The following is an 18,308-nucleotide window of genomic DNA, read 5'->3' on the forward strand; positions in this document are numbered from 1 at the left end:
AAGATATATCTGTATAGGTGCCACGTAAAGTAAATTGTAATAAATAAAAAAAATAAATAAATAAATAAATAAATAAATAAATAAATAAATAAATAAATAAATAAATAAAAATAAATTAAATTTATTAAATAAATAAATTTATTAAATAAATAAATACATTATTATAAACAGTTACGCCTCTCAGTGTTCAGTCTGCAAACCTCTGTGAATTTACTACACGTTGCCACAATCCCCCATTTGCAACCAGTGCTGTGGCCTCATTTAGTTCTATACCTGTTATCTTTAGATCGTTAGACACTGAATCAAACCATCGTCGTCTTGGTCCCCCTCTATTTCTCTTGCCCTCCATAACAGAGTCAATTACATGGAACTGAAACGAACAGCCAATGAAAGAAGAGAGTGGTTGCATCGACAAGGCATTAGCCTTTAGAATATTGATTGATTGAAACTATCCTCCTCCATTCGCCTCACATGACCCCCTCACCGAAACCGGTTTATGCGTACAGCTTCATCCACCAAGTATATTCCTAACTTAGCCTTTATTTCCTCATTCCGAGTACCCCCCTGCCACTGTTCCCACCTGTTTGCACTAGCAATCATTCTTCGCTACTTTCATGTCTGTTACTTCTAACTTATGAATAAGATATCCTGAGTCCACCCAGCTTTCATTCCCGTAAAGAAAAGTTGGTCTGAAAACAGACCGATGTAAAGATTGTTTCGTCTGGGAGCTGACTTCCTTCTTACAGAATACTGTTGATTGCTACTGTGAATCAACTGCATTAGCTTTACTACACCTTGATTCAATCTCACAGACTATATTACCACCCTGGGAGAACACACATCCTAAATACTTAAAATCATCTGCCTGTTCCAGCTTTGTATCATCAATCTGACATTCAATTCTCTTGGCTTTCTTACCTACTGTCATCAATTTAGATTTCGAAAGGCTAATTTTCATACCATACTCATTGCACCTATTTTCAAGCTCCAAGATAGACTGCAGGCTTCTGCCACAATCTGCCATTAAGACCAAGCCGTCAGCATAGGCCAGACTGCTGACTACATTTATGCCTAATTGAATCCCACCCTGCCACTTTATACACTTCAGCAGAAAAGTTAAGAACAACAAAGTTGAAAGATTACAGCCCTGTCTAAACCCTGTAACTACCCTGAACCAAAAACTTATTCTACCATCAATTCTCACTGCAGCCCAATTGTCAACATAAAATCCTTTGATTGATTTTAATAATCTACCCTTAATTCCATAGTCCCCCAGTATGGCGAACATCTTTTCCCTCGGTACCCTGTCATATGTTTTCTCTATATCTACGAAACATGAACATAGTTATCTATTCCTCTCATAGCATTTTTCAATTACCTGGCGCATACTGAAAATCTGATCCTGACAGCCCCTCCGTGGTCTGAAACCACACTGGTTTTCATCCAACTTCCTTTCAACCACTGATCGCCCCCTCTATCCCAAGATTCAAGTTAATACTTTTCCCGGTATATTAATGAATAAGATACTTCGATAGTTGGTGCAATCCTTCATGTTCCCTTGCTTATAGATAGGTGCAATTACTGTTTATGTCCAATCTGAAAGTACCTTACCAGCACCCCATGCTAATCTTCTTACTCTATAAAGTCATTTAATCCCTGCCTTCCCACTACACTTCACCATTTCAGGTCTAATTCCAACTATTCCTTCTGCTTTATGACAACGGAGTTTGTCATTTTTTCCAATTCCTCAAGCGTAATTTCACCAACATAATTTTCCTCCTTCACATGAGCTCGGTTGTTCGCGACACCACCAGGAAGATTTCCTTTTACGTTTAGAAGATTGTAAAAATAAATAAAATAAATAAATAAATAAATAAATAAATAAATAAATAAATTCTGTTGTGCGTGATATACCGTGAGGACGTGTTAATGAATGCAACTATAATGACCGATGAGTTCGACTCTGACAAAATAGCATTGCATACAAAAGACGTACTGGATTAAAATAAACAGGCAGAAAAATCATACCGGAATAACTTCCATACTGCGCCTTTTTCGGTAGAAAAAAAAAGAGTTCTGACCAACGGCAGACAAGGACACCGCAGAGCAATTAACATCCGTGGAAACCGAGGAACTGTTATCTCTGATAGTTTATTTGCATGTTCCAGCTTCCATCTGTTTTCTGTTCAAACATGACTTCTATTTTCATTCTCCTCCCTTCCTCGGTATTCAGCTATCACACGTGTCGGTCCCCTTCTCTCTGCCTTTCTATTTCACGTTCAGAATGTGAATTTCCAACCGATTGCCAGTATTACTTATTCATAGCAGACATATATCTTTGAATATTTGTGTAGCCGAGAAGGGTGGAGAATATGTCGTACGACCGCCAGTTCTATAAGAGGGAGGTGGCTTTCATTTCCTAACGAGTCTGCCGTAAATACACAAGTGAGCGAATGGAACGAAATGAGATCTCCACAGAAGCAAGAGTGTACTGTACTTAACGAATTCCCAGCCTGTGCTACAGCCTACCTTTAAACTTGAAAAAAGCAAAAGAAACTAATTAAGGAGATCCATTTATCGACGCATGCAGTGAAATAAGGAGGATTTAACCCACTCCTTCACTGAATGGTCAGCGTAGTGACCTTTGGTTCAGATGACCCCGGGTTTGAATCCCGGTCACGCTGAGGATTTTAGCTATGTCTGGTTAATTCCTATGGTTTTGCGGCTGGATGTTTGTATTAATCTTAATACACATACGCACACCGGCAAATTGGTCACCCCTTTAAAGAGCACACTGCTCGTTTTCGAGAGATTCGGATGATGTTGCAATGGTACCAGGCGATCATATGACCCTTCGCTACTGACCTATCACTATAGCAGTGGCGCGCGCGCGCGCGCGTGTGTGTGTGTGTGTGTGTGTGTGTGTGTGTGTGTGTGTGTGTGTGTGTGTGTGTGTGTGGCCTTTAAACACTGTGATCGTAATAAGAACCTAACTGACAGGGACCGCAGATGAGAGTCACACCTTGTCAATGAAAATCAGCTTCAAACCCGACAGGAATTGCTGCTTTCAGCGAATTAAGGTCCACTCCAACCAGTTTTCGAGGTAACATTGCGAAGGGAATCGCATATCTGTCGTAACAGGCCACTCTCCTCAGCAGCACATCTAAATATTAATTTTTTTGTAAAATGAAAACTAAAGTTTTCTATCCGGTCTATTTCCTTCATTTTTTAACTGAAAGGTATTCATGCACAGATTTGTCATCAGGTACTATAAATCACTTAACTTCCGCCTTCCTCAAATTATTTGATTTTTCAATTTTTGTCTCTTTGAAACAATCATATCTTTGGTTCTAATTGAGTTCGTTTTGGCCTAAGAACACTCAGTGGATCAAGCTCTTTCATTTCAGGTCTTAACTATTCAAATTGGTCGATTTTGAGGAAAGTTATGAGTGCACATTCAATTTGACGTCTCATTTCTTCAACATTTTTTCTCATTGAAGAAATCATATCTTTCATTCTAATTGAGGTACGCAGTTCGTTTTGGTCTAAAACACCCAGTGGATAAAGCGCTTCTTTTGAGGTAATAACTACTTAAATTGATAGATTCTGAGAGAAGTTATGAGTACATTTGTCTCCATGACGAAGATCTTTGAAGGACTTTTTAACAGTTCGGCGCGTAGTGTTGTTCCAAGGAACGTTTAATTCAATTTCTTTGTGTGATATATTTTCAAGTGTTTTGTTGACATAATATTACATTCTATTACCACAGCAGATCATGTGCTTTATTTCATTAAATTGAAACTTTGCAAATACATCCGTGAGGATAGCAACGAACACCACCATACCGACACCTTGTACATTGCGGGCGGAGCCAGAGGGAAACTGGTACTACATTTGAACGTCTTTGACGGGCCAAACAACACCAAACGTGGACAGTAGCTGATTGGAGGCGTGAAGTGCGGTCCGACGAGTTGCGATTTGGCTTGTTTTCAAATGACGCAAGGCGTCGAGTGAACCAACTGCCCAATGAGGCGTTTAACCCCCAGTGTGCGGAGAACACAGTCCAGGCCGGAGGTGGTTCTGTTAAGTTTTGGGGGTGCCCTTCGCACTATGGTTTACGCCCACTCTTTTAGATAACAGTAAATATGTACCAGGATGTTTATTTCAACGTTCTCGGTGGCCATGTGTTGTCCTTCATTCAACATCTTCATGACTGATATGCTATGAACACTCCCAGATGACAACAGTGCTCGCAGGGCTGCACGTATTCATGACTGGCTTGACAAAAGCAACGACAGCCTGTCGCACATCGTCTTGCCCGTTAAATATCCCGATCTTAATCCCATAAAAATGTGTGAGACTATTTAGAACAACGGGTGAGACATCAGTGTCTTCTTAATTTGGTTACTCTACGGGAGGGATGGCAAACATTTTCCGACTAGCGTGTCACTTAAATCAAACCAAACCAAACCAAACCCCATGGCAGTACAGCCCCTTGAAGGGCCTTGGCCTACCAAGTGACCACTGCTCAGCCCGAAGGCCTACAGATTACGAGGTGTCGTGTGGTCAGCACGACGAATCCCCTCGGTCGTTATTCTTGGCTTTCTAGACCGGGGCCGCTATCTCACCGTCAGATAGCTCCTCAATTCTGATCACGTAGGCTGAGTGGACCTCGAACCATCCCTCAGGTCCAAGTAAAAATCCCTGACCTGGCCGGGAATTGAACCCGGGGCCTCCGGGTAAGAGGCAAACACGCTACCCCTACACCACGGGGCCGGCAGCGTGTCACTTAAGGACTGTTTATTACTGCTTACTGTCTTGTGTGGCAACGGTTATTTTCCTTTAAAATCACCATAGAACCCCCTTCATTTGACTTCATTTAGGTATTAGATTGCATTGCACATAAATCCATTCGACTGAGTGCTTCATTATTTTATTTTGCGAACGTCACTGAAAATTGCATTACAAAAACAGGTACGTTTTAAGAATAAGATATATTTTTGCTTTAACCTAATCAAATGTGTGAGAAATATGGCCATGGAAACTGTGATATACTTCTTTATTAAAGTCTAATATTAAAGTATGCTATGTTGACAGATTTTTGACCGATTTATTACATGTGACGTGCCACAGAAGTAGTTTTCGCGTATCGCCTAGTGGCACGCGTGACATACGTTCGCCATCCCTGCTCTACGGGATATCATCAGCGAGTGACTACAGCTAGATATGGCATACAACAGAAACTTGTGGGCTCCGATCCCTGGCGATTATCAAAGTTGGGAGCGATATTGCATGGTACTAGAACGTCGTCTCCAGGGAGGTAACTAATACAAGAAACCACACCAACATAAATACACGTAATAATGAGTACATCTCTTTCATAGGGTCAGCAATAAGAAAGGCATCCGGCGGTAAAACTTGGCTTAATCTACACGTTAGTAATTGCCCCAAGTAACTGGGAAAAGGCCAGGAAGATGATGAATAAAAGAAGAAGAACCTTTCCTTTACATGACTCTACAAGCATTATGTGTATTTCAATTTAAATGCAGTATTGTGACCATTGATTTATTCTGATTATGATTTTCCAGGTTAATAGTACAGTCACAAGTAACAATGTGTTTGCGAGTCGTACTATTATCCGAACGCCATTTCTCCAAGATATACATTGCTATGTAACATTGGACATCTAGGTTTCTTTTATTAATCTGCCTGACACTATAGATGAACACAAGGATCCAAAATGCAACAGCAAGTTCATAAATTAATATCATCTACACCGAATGTGAATAAATATCAAAGCACATTGCAGCACACTGACAAGGAAACGGCGCATACCGTGGAATCGTAAATTTTGGACACATGTTAAACGAGACAAGAATAAAACAATGGTCAAAATACTTATTTCGGAAATTAACTCGTGCGACTTACAGAAAGCGTTACAGTCCGTATGTTTGAATTAGTGCACTCGGCAACGCAGGCCGCGACTACTCCATATCCTAACCGCAACTCGCACTGTCCAAAAGGTGATTTGAGGCCACGCTGACATACGCTTATAGCCGTTGTATGGGACTAGTGATTGTTTGTATAATGATAATCAACAAAGGCAATATTAATTTTGCGTTGCAGGAAAAGTATAGAACATAAGATATTAAGCTCTCATCCTCGCTTCGTTATATGTGATTAGTGTAGAACTGCTTTGTGCTTTCAACATTTCTACCACGAGCATAATTGTTGCAGAAGCTATAAGGAGTAACTTGCTTTCATGTATAACGTCCCTTGTTATAGCCTACTGTTTAACCTTTGTCTTTATTGCCTTTATTGACCCACAATCAATGCAGGAATTGAATTAATTTTTTTCGTAATACAACTACATAATTTTCACGACGTGCTACGCATTTACTAAGAGAATAGAAGAGATGATCAGTGATGCGGTCCCTCGACGAGTGAACCCAGCACGCGCCGCAATTCAGCGTAGCCAAGCGCACTAATTCAAACGTGCGAACTTCAACGCTTTCTGTAGGTCGCATGAATTTATTTCCGAAAGAAATATTTTGTCCATTGTGTTATTCTTGGCTCATTTAACATGTGCGCAAAATGTACGTAAGATCCGTGATTCGCCGCTTCGCGCCCTTCCCTTGTGAGTGCATGTAGATATGCCTTAATATCTTGTTTGATCCTTTCTATGTTCCGAGGGCAACAGCGCAGATGATATCGTTAATTCCAAGTCTGTTGCAGAAGTCAAGAAAGAAAAAGACGTAATTGTGTCTCTGGCTCCGACCTCAACCTCAAGGTTCTTGAAGTGATATTAAATGCTGTAGGAGACTGCATCTGTTCTTTATCACTTTATCGTATTTTACCAGCTGCGCATCGGTCTTCATACTGAAGAACAATTTTGGGGTAGTAAGACAACATCAACAATAAAGTGCGGTTTGCGCCATTTTATTCTAAAGCCTTGGGGGGTGGGGGAAGCAGGTTAGTCTGTCGCCGGCCATGAGTGACGTCACCGAGTTAAGGCCTCGCCGCTCGCCGCACAGCAAGCCAATCAGGAGTGAACTAGACACGTAAGGCCAGCCATCTCTGACCCCACTCCGTTATCTCGCTGGGGCCTTCCGACGGTTTGAGAAAGGACTACAAGATGAACCCAGTTCATTCGGAATAGAATATTCTGGAAAAGCCGGCCGTGCCTCCCTCTTTAAAGCAGGCCGGACAAGCTTCAATGGTTCAATTCGGTTTCAGCCTCAGTGGTTCAGTTTCAGTTGTGGAATGGTGATATGGAGCAATGAGACAGACGTGCTGTTGTGGAGTTGAGCAGCGCAGTGGAGCGAGTGCAGTTTTGTTCGTGAAGAGTGTGTTCGTTCTGTTCTGTCTGGTGTTGAGGAATTGCGACTCTCATGTGCAGCGTGAGAGATCGGCAAGGGACAACGAACGAAGTCTGTTGTGATTGTACGCACAGTGTACGACATACTGCGTTGTGCGCGAGCTATGAACGAAGTGGCTGTGATAGCGTACAGCGAATAATTGTGGAACTGACTTAGAGTATAGGTGACAGTAGTGGAATAGTGTGTAATGTGACTCTTTTAGTTCGTAAGTGGCAAAGTAAAAACCTAGCTTCACCGATTAGCGAGAGCAGAGAGAGAGAGAGAGAGACATAGAGTAAACTGGTGTAATTGCCTGTACTGTGTAGTGTAGGTTGTCGTCCTGGTGTGTCTGTGTAATCTATAAACAAGTAGTAGTAATTCAGTAATCAATCCTAGTTTTATAATTGTAACGCTACGCTTTATTTATCAACCTCATCACGTTATAATAATAATAATAATCATCATCATCATCATCATCATCATCATCATCGAAAAGTCTTAGTGCAAGGAAAAAAGAAGAATTTTCCATTTTTCTTTGATGATTGAGAAAGCGAAGGCTCAGAAACATCTAATTGCGAACTGAGTAATCATGGCGACTCTATTCATAAGGACTTTAGACAATCTACCACTATCGTGATATGAACACTGAAACATTACCTTAAAGCAAATACGATGTTGTTGGTTACAACATTCATAACCGAAGTGCAAAGAAATAATTGCTTTCGTCGACATTTATCAAGCGAATGTCCGTAGGTTAAGGTGGAAGGTAGACTACGCCTTAATGGGTAAAAAAAAAAAAAGCATCTTCCTTGTAGAATGTGTTCGTCTTTAATATGGTCTAGGAAAGTAAATTATCTCCAGTACATCTATATGTTTGCAGACGTGCAATTACGTCACTTGCTAAGTCTCAGCCTGCCATGTGTTTGTTGCTCACTTCCAGATACTGACATACCACGAGATCTCCTAATTACACACAGTTATTATCATGAATGGTAATAAATGTAGGCATGTTATCAACGCAACATTGTATTTTTTTAAATTTTTTTTTGTAGTTGCTGAGTTATAAAAATTACATTTTGTGCTCAATTAAAACAAGCGTAAGCTTCATCTCCCCCGCCATTCTTCAGCTCTAATCAATTACAGTGGAGTGCCTATGTACATAGCTCTTGGCTCACATCGGTAGAACCTTGAAGTGCAGTCTTACGTGACATGTTTCACTGTATGCTAGTCAACACCGGCACTCGTGTGCAGTATTTGTCCGTAAGTGACAAGACAATAATAAACGAGCGGAGCAATTGTGGTCAGTGAATTAACAAAAACATTTAACTGGAGTAAGATTTCTCTCAGTCCTTCCAGATGTTCAACTGTCAATCAAGGTAGAAGATATACTGTGCTTTTCTTGAAAATTAGCCCAATTGTATGACTCTTACTAATTTATTATCTGTTTACAAGAAATTCGTCATCCATTCGAACTTCGTTGCTTTTCTACAAGATATATTTCATGCTATTTCACTGACACTGATTGTGTCCAAGGGAATTTCATCTTAAGGTGGAGATAACAGTCTAATTCATAATACTTCTGTATTCTTGGGCAGAGGTCATATTTTCCTCTTCGCTCCGTTCATAATGCAGTGCTCCGTTACCTGGCGTAGAGAAACGACTTCTTGCCATCACAAACGAGAAATAGATACTGTCGCTTCGCAAGAGGATCCGCGTTCTTCCCTACTTAGTATTCAACCCACGGCGTCAGACTACCCTGAGTGGATCCATTTCTGGTGTTATCTGCACTCATTGAAAGAAAATGCTGAGGTCGTGTCTAAACTGGCTAATGATCTTCTTCAGCTTGGTACGGGTAATCAGAGTCTCCTTATAAAAAAAACAGTTCGATAAGGGGCATTGCTGTGTTGATGTGCACTGATATGCTACACAATCTATGAGTTTAACATCGACTCCACCCATTGAGGTATCCTAATTACCTATGTCTGATGGTCTTGGAACTTATTTCCTCTTAAATTGAAAGATCCATTTACTTTTTTAAAAAATATTTCAGACATATGTGGTAAGTAAAGCCATGTTCTCAACCCTGAGGTGGTGCAGCTCTTTTCAGACACACCCCGAATGGGGGTGGACTGCATGTACCATTTCAACCACATACCAGCTCTCCTGCCATTCTTAAATTTCTGGCAGTACCGGGAATCGAAGCCGGACCCTCGAGGACGTTACGCTACAGAGGCGGACAGGTATATGTGGTAAATTTGTCGCAGAAATAGCGTCCTGTCTACCACTATGATTTGGAAACAGTAGAGCAATTGCATGAGACTAGACCACTGTTTTCCGAAATGTGCATATCAACAAGTTCATTTGTACAGCTTGGCACTGAGGAACCTTCCAGATAACATTGTATGTATGGAGCATCAGAGACATCACATTCAACTGGAAATACAGTTTTCTTCGAGACGAGCTTAATCATGTTATTGAATGATGGGCGAGCAAGCATATAATGCATTAGGGCTGTTTGCAAATTTTAGAGAAACACAGAGAGATAATATCCATGTCATCAGGTTAACTTCGCTGGTTCATCAATTAAATGTGCAATTTTTTGACATAATACCGTACTTGGGTCAGTGAGAGTTACAACAACATGAATGTTTTAAAATCTAAATAATTACTAGACAATACATGCGACGACTGTGTTCAATCTTTCATTCTGAAGAAGGACAAAATAATGTAATAGGTAATGAGAGTCTGGCCTCGGTACGTTTCTTTTCTATGTCGCACCGACACAGATAGGTCTTATGCAGACGACGGGATAGGAAAAGACTAGGAATGGGAAGGAAGCGGCCGTGGCCTTAATTAAGGTACAGCCCCCAGCATTTGCCTGGTGTGAAAATTTGAAACCACGGAAAACCATCTTCAGGACTACCGCCAGTGGAGTTCGAACATTTATCTCCCGAACGCAAGCTCACAGCTGCGCTACCCTAACTGCACAGCCAAGTCACTCGGTATGACGTCATCGGGTGGTGCAATAGTGCCACCATCTTGAGGTACTAAAATCGCCATGCCGCGTGGCAAACAATTAGTGTGGCCTTGGACTCCGGCATGGTAGCACGTCGTGCGAGATGTCGTTTGATTTGTCTCAGTGAGTTCTGCAAGCAAACAACAAAAAAGAAACTGAACATTTGAGAAAATTATGACACGAAGAAGTACAAGAAATGTATTTTAATGTCGCCACACATGAACAATAGGTGGATTCAAAATTATCGAAACCGCACTTGAGAGAATACTGCGATGTGTCAGAACTGCAACAAGTCTAAAATCACCAACGTCGAGCAACAAACGTTTTATCGGGATCATCTCAAAGCGGCCGAGGATCATGGGACGGGGTGCGCGTTGCTGGAGGCACAACCAGTCACATCTACTGTGCAGTAGTGGAAAATCGTATGGAACTCATGGATGTGCATACACTCCGATCTAATCGGCTTTGTCTTGATGATGAGTAGATTTGTTTAGAATGAAGTGCACTAGCCAGGAACTTGGAGAAATGTGGCAGTCCAACTAATGAGCCCACCGCCATACTGCGAAAAAACCCGGCTTATTTTATGACTGTTTTTTCTTGATTTGATATCCTCAGTCGGTGAACTAATTATAATTCCCTGCATAAAAGTTAATTTTTTATCATAATGACCTGTTATCCATCGTGGGTTTACGGAAAAGCCCAGTTCTTATTAAATTGGTAAAAGGAGACTTCTCGAGTATCCGTCCAATAGTTTCAAAGTTGTAAGGTACAGAGATAGGAACTACGCGAAGAGAGTTAAGGGACCGCCCCTGCTGTCCGGGAATGAGCGATGTACGGCGACAGTCCAGTGACCATGTGACAGTAACAAATGTGACAGCCTCCCGTTGAAAACCGCGGTAAAGCAATTAATTCGCGTAAACGTCCACCAGTTAATGGTGAGGTCCACTCCTCACTGGCAGCGGACGTTGGTCTCAAAGTGTCAAGAACATAAAGTGGGTTGGCTAAACTTAGCTGCTTTCTTTAACTTAAACTCGGTGTCGGAACAAAATTGATCGCACTATTATATACATATCTGATTTCTTGAAGGTCTTTTTCAGTTTCTATTATCCAATTACTCTTGACATTTAGTGAGCAGGCATAATCAAATACTGTATATTTTTATTAAGTCCTTCTTGTATACTTTGAATATGATCATAAAATTTCAGTCATCTTTTCGTAATAGCGTCCGATATTTTCTCAGGATGCTGGTATAATTCAGGATACCACCTTTTCATCCACACTCCTCCTAGGTTTATTATTATTATTATTATTATTATTATTATTATTATTATTATTATTATTATTATTATTATTGTTGTTGTTGTAGACAATATACAATTAACATAGAAACATACAGACTAGAGCTTGACATACTGGTGTATATTTTATTGTTCAACGGCAGTATCCAGTTCAGTGCCTCTGTATTTCCTTCCGGGAAGTCAGGTCAGTCACGATAATAGACTCTCGTATCACAACCCCCTCAGTGTGTTCGGGAAATTTGAGGAGAGGCTTCACAGTCACAGTTGGGGATTAGATCCTACCGCGCAGACACACTGACTCCAAAGGATCCCATTAAGGATGTATGAGGGTGGTCAAACCCCGAGTATAATTTAATTTAATTTCGTGTGGCTATTACTAGCCGAGTGCAGCCCTTGTAAGGCAGACCCTCCGATGAGGGTGGGCTGCATCTGCCATGTGTAGGTAACTGCGTGTTTTTGTGGTGGAGGATAGTGTTATGTGTGGTGTGTGAGTTGCAGGGATGTTGGGGACAGAACTAACACCCAGCCCCCGGGGCATTGGAATTAACCAATGAAGGTTAAAATCCCCGACCCGGCCGGGAATCGAACCCGGGACCCTCTGAACCGAAGGCCAGTACGCTGACCATTCAGCCAACGAGTCGGACACCCCGAGTATGAATGGTGATGATGACGATCCTTGTTGTTTTAAGGAGCCTAACATCGAAGGTCATCGGCCCCGAGTTTGAATGAAGAAGAGACCAGAGATGGTGATCTATTCTTGAGGTCCACTTGTACTTCTATTGGGCAGTGGGGTTGAAATTATTTTCCGTCAGCTTCTGTACATGGGTGATTGACGGGTGACGAAATTTGAGTCAGTTTCCCTGGATATCAGGAATAGTCTACTGGAATAAATGGGCAAGTCGTGATTGCTCTTAATCTTACACTACGTAGTGGAAGAGGCAGATAACTACTACTAATTTTACGTCGTTCCGACAAAGTCAGGTCTTATGGCGACGATGGGATAGAAAAGGGCTAGGATTAAGAACGAAGCGACCGTTGTTTTAATTACAATACAGCCCTGGTATTGCCTGATGTGAAAATTGGTAACCACTGAAAAATACCTTCAGAGTTGCTGACAGTGGGATTGGAACCCCAAGTCTTCTCGACGAACACTCCTACTTACCTATCTTCTAATTTTCGTTTTCTTTCCTCATTCCATGAAATTAGTACCCGTTCTGGTTCCCTACTTAAAATTCCACTAAATCGAACGAATTTCTACAATAATTCCTTTTTTAGTCACTGCATCGAGACTCTGGAATACACTCCGAATGGACATTTGGCACGTTACTTCCTGTCAAAAATTCAAATCTGCCAGCCGAAAGTTTTTCTTGGGAACATATAACTGAGTTGTGTGAGTCATTGTGTGTATGTTGTGTGAATGAGTGTTCTTTCATCTATTATGCGCTTAAATCATTATTACTATTATCACTAATATTATTCCTCTTTATATTATTATTAGTAGTAGCAATGTCACACTAATTGCTGTACTGATTTGTAAATTAGTCTTAGAATTATTTGTCCGTAGTATTATTTTTATTTAGAATTACTATGTCTTATTTTTATGTTTACATTTTTAAATTTGATTTTTTATAGTGGTTAAGTGTAAGAGAGGGCCGTGAGCCCTAACTTCGCCACATATGTAAGTCAGGAATAAACATATCTCGACCCAAACCGCGGAGCCACTCACTCAGTAATAGTACTCAAGACAAGAAGCCAGTGGTTAGGAGTTGATCTCATCGTGATGTTGAGCTGCATGTCCACTGATCTAGGCGCTAGTGACCTAGTCAGCGACCCCAACAAACTGACTGGTCAAACGCATAGAGCCAGTTTAGTTACTGAAGGACGGCAAGTTTATTTCCACCCCTCCTCGGACCAACAGTACGCGGTCCACCCGTCTAAGTGAGGATCAAGCCCCATGCTGCAAAACTTCAACTGTCTCACGGAATATCGTTATTCAACTAATTACGCCGTTGGCTGTGATAGTACTGCATTTCCTGATGTTCTCTTCCCAGTTACATATTATACATCGCAGAAACACGAAGACAACACACATAATTTCATCAATCAGACCTATCCAATGGGGCTAGCGATCATATAGATTCTAGCTTCGAAACGAAACATCAAGAGCTGATGCCGTTCTTTGAAGTTATTTTGTTGCACAGCTCAATCCCCGTACAAACCATGAAGGCCTTTGGAGAGAGGTTTCCACTATTCGTAACTTTAGCATCAAGCGCCCATTTTTGATGAATTTTGCACTTCATTACTTCCGCAATACTAACCTGGGATCAGTGGGCATGCAGCTCTGCGGCACCATGAGATCATTTCAGGTGCACGGAAATCAACTCCTAATCACTGGCTTCCTGTCTCTATTCCCGTCTGCCTTTCATCTCAGAAATTAACCTGGTACCGTTCTCGTTCTTGGCATTCGCCAAGTTAACCTTAGGGCTATGTGCCTCTCCAAGAAATAGAAATTCTCCTGTCTAATTTTTTGACTTCCACACTGGGAATTTTGCTAGACAAAATAATACTTTCCCGAAATTCTATTGCCATGGCGCTTAACCACTTGTAATCATCATCAGTCACTGACCTCAATGAAGATCAGTTCAGCAATCTCATGCTAGAATGTAAGACAATAACTGAGCGAAACCTGCAGATTATCAAAGGACATTTAGATTTCTGCTAATTGTGTATGAGGAAGCTTAACTTGGTATCCTCGAGCAAGCGTTGCACGCCGTTAACATATTCAATTCTTTTCTACATTCTTGTGTGTACACCTAGTAGCAAACTGGTGCATATAAATATTTCAAGGCTCGTTAGTGATTCTTTGGCTTCTTGCTGCTAAAGAGAACTGCTGCAACAATAGTATACGTTAAAGTCCATATCAGTCATGTAAACTGTACCAACGTTTTGTTTAAGTGATGATAATAATAATAATGAGAGATGCCCGAGTGTCTGAATGTTGTTCTGAAAAGGACGTCTCAAAAATGCCAGTAAATCTATCGACAAGGTTCTTCACATTTAAAAAAGTTTGAATGGCATTCGGCGGAAACCAGGTACGGTCCTACAACTTCAGCATTGACGGCGAGCGCCAACAAAATCTGTTTATATAACAGTAGAGAGATTGTTTTTCTCCTGAAATAACTATTACCTCATACAACAAACATTAGTATGACGATGTCACAACACAACCATAGATTTCCATTTTAGAATCTTATAAGGGTTATTCAATTGAAATGCGTTTCAAGATTATAATCTTACATATACTATGTCAAAACTGCAGCACTGATGACAGAGTCTACAGACAATCACCCCTTCCGTTCAGGCATGTATCCCAATGCTGAACATGTTTCCCTATATCTACCACAATGAAGGACGCTGGTTGCTGGTTGAACCACTCTTCAACTGCAGCAAGAACCGCCTGATCGGTGTTGAAACACTTCCTCTTCAGAGCTTTTCTCAGAAAACCAAGGACTTGACTATCTTGGGTGTAAAGCGTTTAGTACAAGAGGCCCGAAAACAACGCCAACTCTCGGACTGACCACATTCTCAGCTGTTACTACAAACAACAATCCATTCAGTGCTGCCACCTTTTGCCTGTCCCGTCAGTTATTTACAGTGTTTCCTGATCTGTCTATATTTCAACTGAACAACCGCTATATATATTAAGTTGAGAGTTCAGTCTGCAAATCTAGGGAAATGGACTGAATTCTTGCATAATCTTCTCTTCAAAGTTAGGACTATGATCTCTTTTGTTTCTACGTATCTTACTCTCAAATAATAATATGGAGACGTTATTTGGTCTACTTGATAAAAGAAAGACTTACTACAAACGTCGGAGGTTTATTTGGGTACAGTGCTCATAAGACAAGACTTTAGGCGAGGTTTGGGTGGAAGACACTCGATTCAAACAAGACGAAGAAACCACTGAAGTGATTCTCGAACTTCCCTTCAAAAATCCAATCAGACAGACAGTAAATTCACAGACAAAGAAGTCAAGTAATCGATGGCAATCAGCCGATACAGAAAATGAGCAAAAGGCGAAACGCAGTCGAGCGGGATGCAAAAAATCCTTGAGGGAGGGAAAAGTGGAGATTTGGTGTCATTATACAATGCAATAGCACATTTCTCAAGAAGTCAAATATTTTTTACCGGGTATAACATACAGTATGTATCGTATCTTGACAACGGTTGAGACACGGAGACCAGAAAAATGCTCAGTTCTCTTGTATTTGGAAGGCTAGCTCCATTTTAATACAATCGAGAATGATATCAGTTCATACCCTAGTATTTTCTGTCTCCTCTACGGTGTTGAAGCGTGGACCTTAAGAGCCGAGATGTGGTGTTGAAGAAGTATGCTTCGCACCCATAAGACGATATTTCGTACCAATGAGTCGAGGAGATGAGCACCAGTATCAGACTATCGGCAGTTTGCCAATGAAGAACTCTCCAATTTGGCCATATCATACGACGTGGAGAAGGTAGTCCCGAAAATTACATTATCCTACGAATTGTCCCTAGGCAGAGGGAACGTGGACGAAATTCTACACGCGGGATAGACTACCTAGGTACATAGAACATGCCATCACACAAGCAACGCATTTGGCAGACCGCAAACGACGGAAACTTATACAAAGGAATGTCCTTAGGGATCACGAGAACAATGAGAGGGGGAGAGAGAGAGAGAGGATGATGCTTAACATCGCAAATGTTATCATTCTTGTTCATAACTACTTTTCTTCTATGCAGCGTAGTTCTCGATGTAAACTGCGCTTTTCTCGGTGGAATCCAGCAAGAAGCTGACACAGTTCAGCCAGCAAAGGAATTTCATTCTCAAAGAGGCTCACGAGTTGTGTGCCGTAATTTTGGCGCTAGATACTTAGTCCTCCTGTTATGTTGTTTTTTTGTTTTGTTTTGTTTTTTGTTTTCCTGAGAAGTTGAAACTTGTTCTCTTGAGGTTACGAAGCGCCGACAATCTAGGATAAGATACGGCTAGGACTGGGAAATAGTACCTGCGGCCTTAACTAGAGTACAGCTCCGGCATTTGTCTGATGTGAAAACGAGGAACCATGGAAAACCACCCTGCAGGTTGAACATGATATGTTTCGAGCCAATGATTCTCCGAATAGTTTATAACTATACAGAGTGGTCGGAAACAACGTGAACCGGTGTATGAGCGTTAGAAGGCTGGTTATACTGATAAATAATTATAAAAAAAATAACTCGGTATCTCGCACTGTTGTCATTTTATAAACTACTAACTTGGTCAATCAGATCGCTTCCCGGGAGAATTCAAATGGGCTTTGCGAGGCGGTGTTGCTAAACCTGAACGTGACTTCATTGGGCCTGAGCCACGGAGCCGTTCCGTGCTTCGTCTTTGAGGACCAAATGCCGGACCACCACGGAACTGTTCCGTTGTCTCACTTTACTACGTAATTCAACTTCTCCTCAAGAGATGGCAGAGTGAGTTGCATTTGTGATTTCTCTAGGGACACTTTTTTTGCAATGTTACATGCTCTTTGCTAATATATATCGATAGTGTGCTTGGTAACAGTAGTTTGAAGTGGGCTGTCTCTAGTCTTTGAGATTCCCTTGTAAACAAGATGGCCGCCATTAAAGAACTGAAATTTACCGATATATAACCCCTTTCAGAAAGTAATGAATGTTAGGAATGTCATTTTTCAGTGAAATTAATAGTAATAATAGTGTGAGTAATGCTCCTGAAAAACAAATAGATGAGGAAATAGAAGAGGAAGTGCAAGGACAAGACTGTGTTATAGCTCAGCAGGCGGAATGAGTACGGACCCGTGATGCTAATAAAAGAAAATGTTTCTAATGTATTCCTTGTTCCGCATTTCGTGGTATGAAAGCCATCTATTTTCATGTGTATTTAAATCTTTAATGGTCTTGTAAGTAAGAAATTTCTCACGATATGAAGCGACACTGTATTTCCTCCAAAATAATCCCAGCCCCAATGCAGTTTCAATGCAACAAATATGCAGGGCTCAATGGGTTAAGGCTGGCTTTAGGGCACCAATCGAAAGAAAAATCTTGGCCCAGGGAGGGATTTAAATACGGACCTCCGAACTGACAGCATCGTGCAAGAACGCTACGGCGTGTTTGTATTTGATGCCCATTTCTCGTCATGGCTCTCAAGCCAGTCTTAAGCTAAGTGAAGATTTAGCAACTCCGCCGCGCAAGCCCATTTGAATTCACCCGCGAAGCGATCTGATTGGCTAACCTCAGCAGCTGGTAAAATGACAACGGAACGAGATATCGATTTTTTTTTTCAAATTACACAAGAACCTCGTTTATCCGTATTAAATGGGACCGGAACTGATCCGGATTACCGTAAATCTGGATAATCCGCAAAACACTAAAAACGAATAAACTATATGTTATATAATAAATTAACATAAGTTGTACAGTAATACTTTTTTCAATTGTACAAAAAAAAATCAGAACACTTTTCGTACATTTACGATTCTGTTTTATGCACTAAAATATTGCGTGAGTTTTTCTGTTTTACATTTGAAGAGCGTCTTGCGCGCAGCACGATCACGAAGACGTTTTACTAACAACAGTTCTGCCGGTGTGGTT

This window comes from Anabrus simplex, chromosome 1, assembly GCF_040414725.1.
Source record: "Anabrus simplex isolate iqAnaSimp1 chromosome 1, ASM4041472v1, whole genome shotgun sequence".
NCBI lineage: Eukaryota > Metazoa > Arthropoda > Insecta > Orthoptera > Tettigoniidae > Anabrus > Anabrus simplex.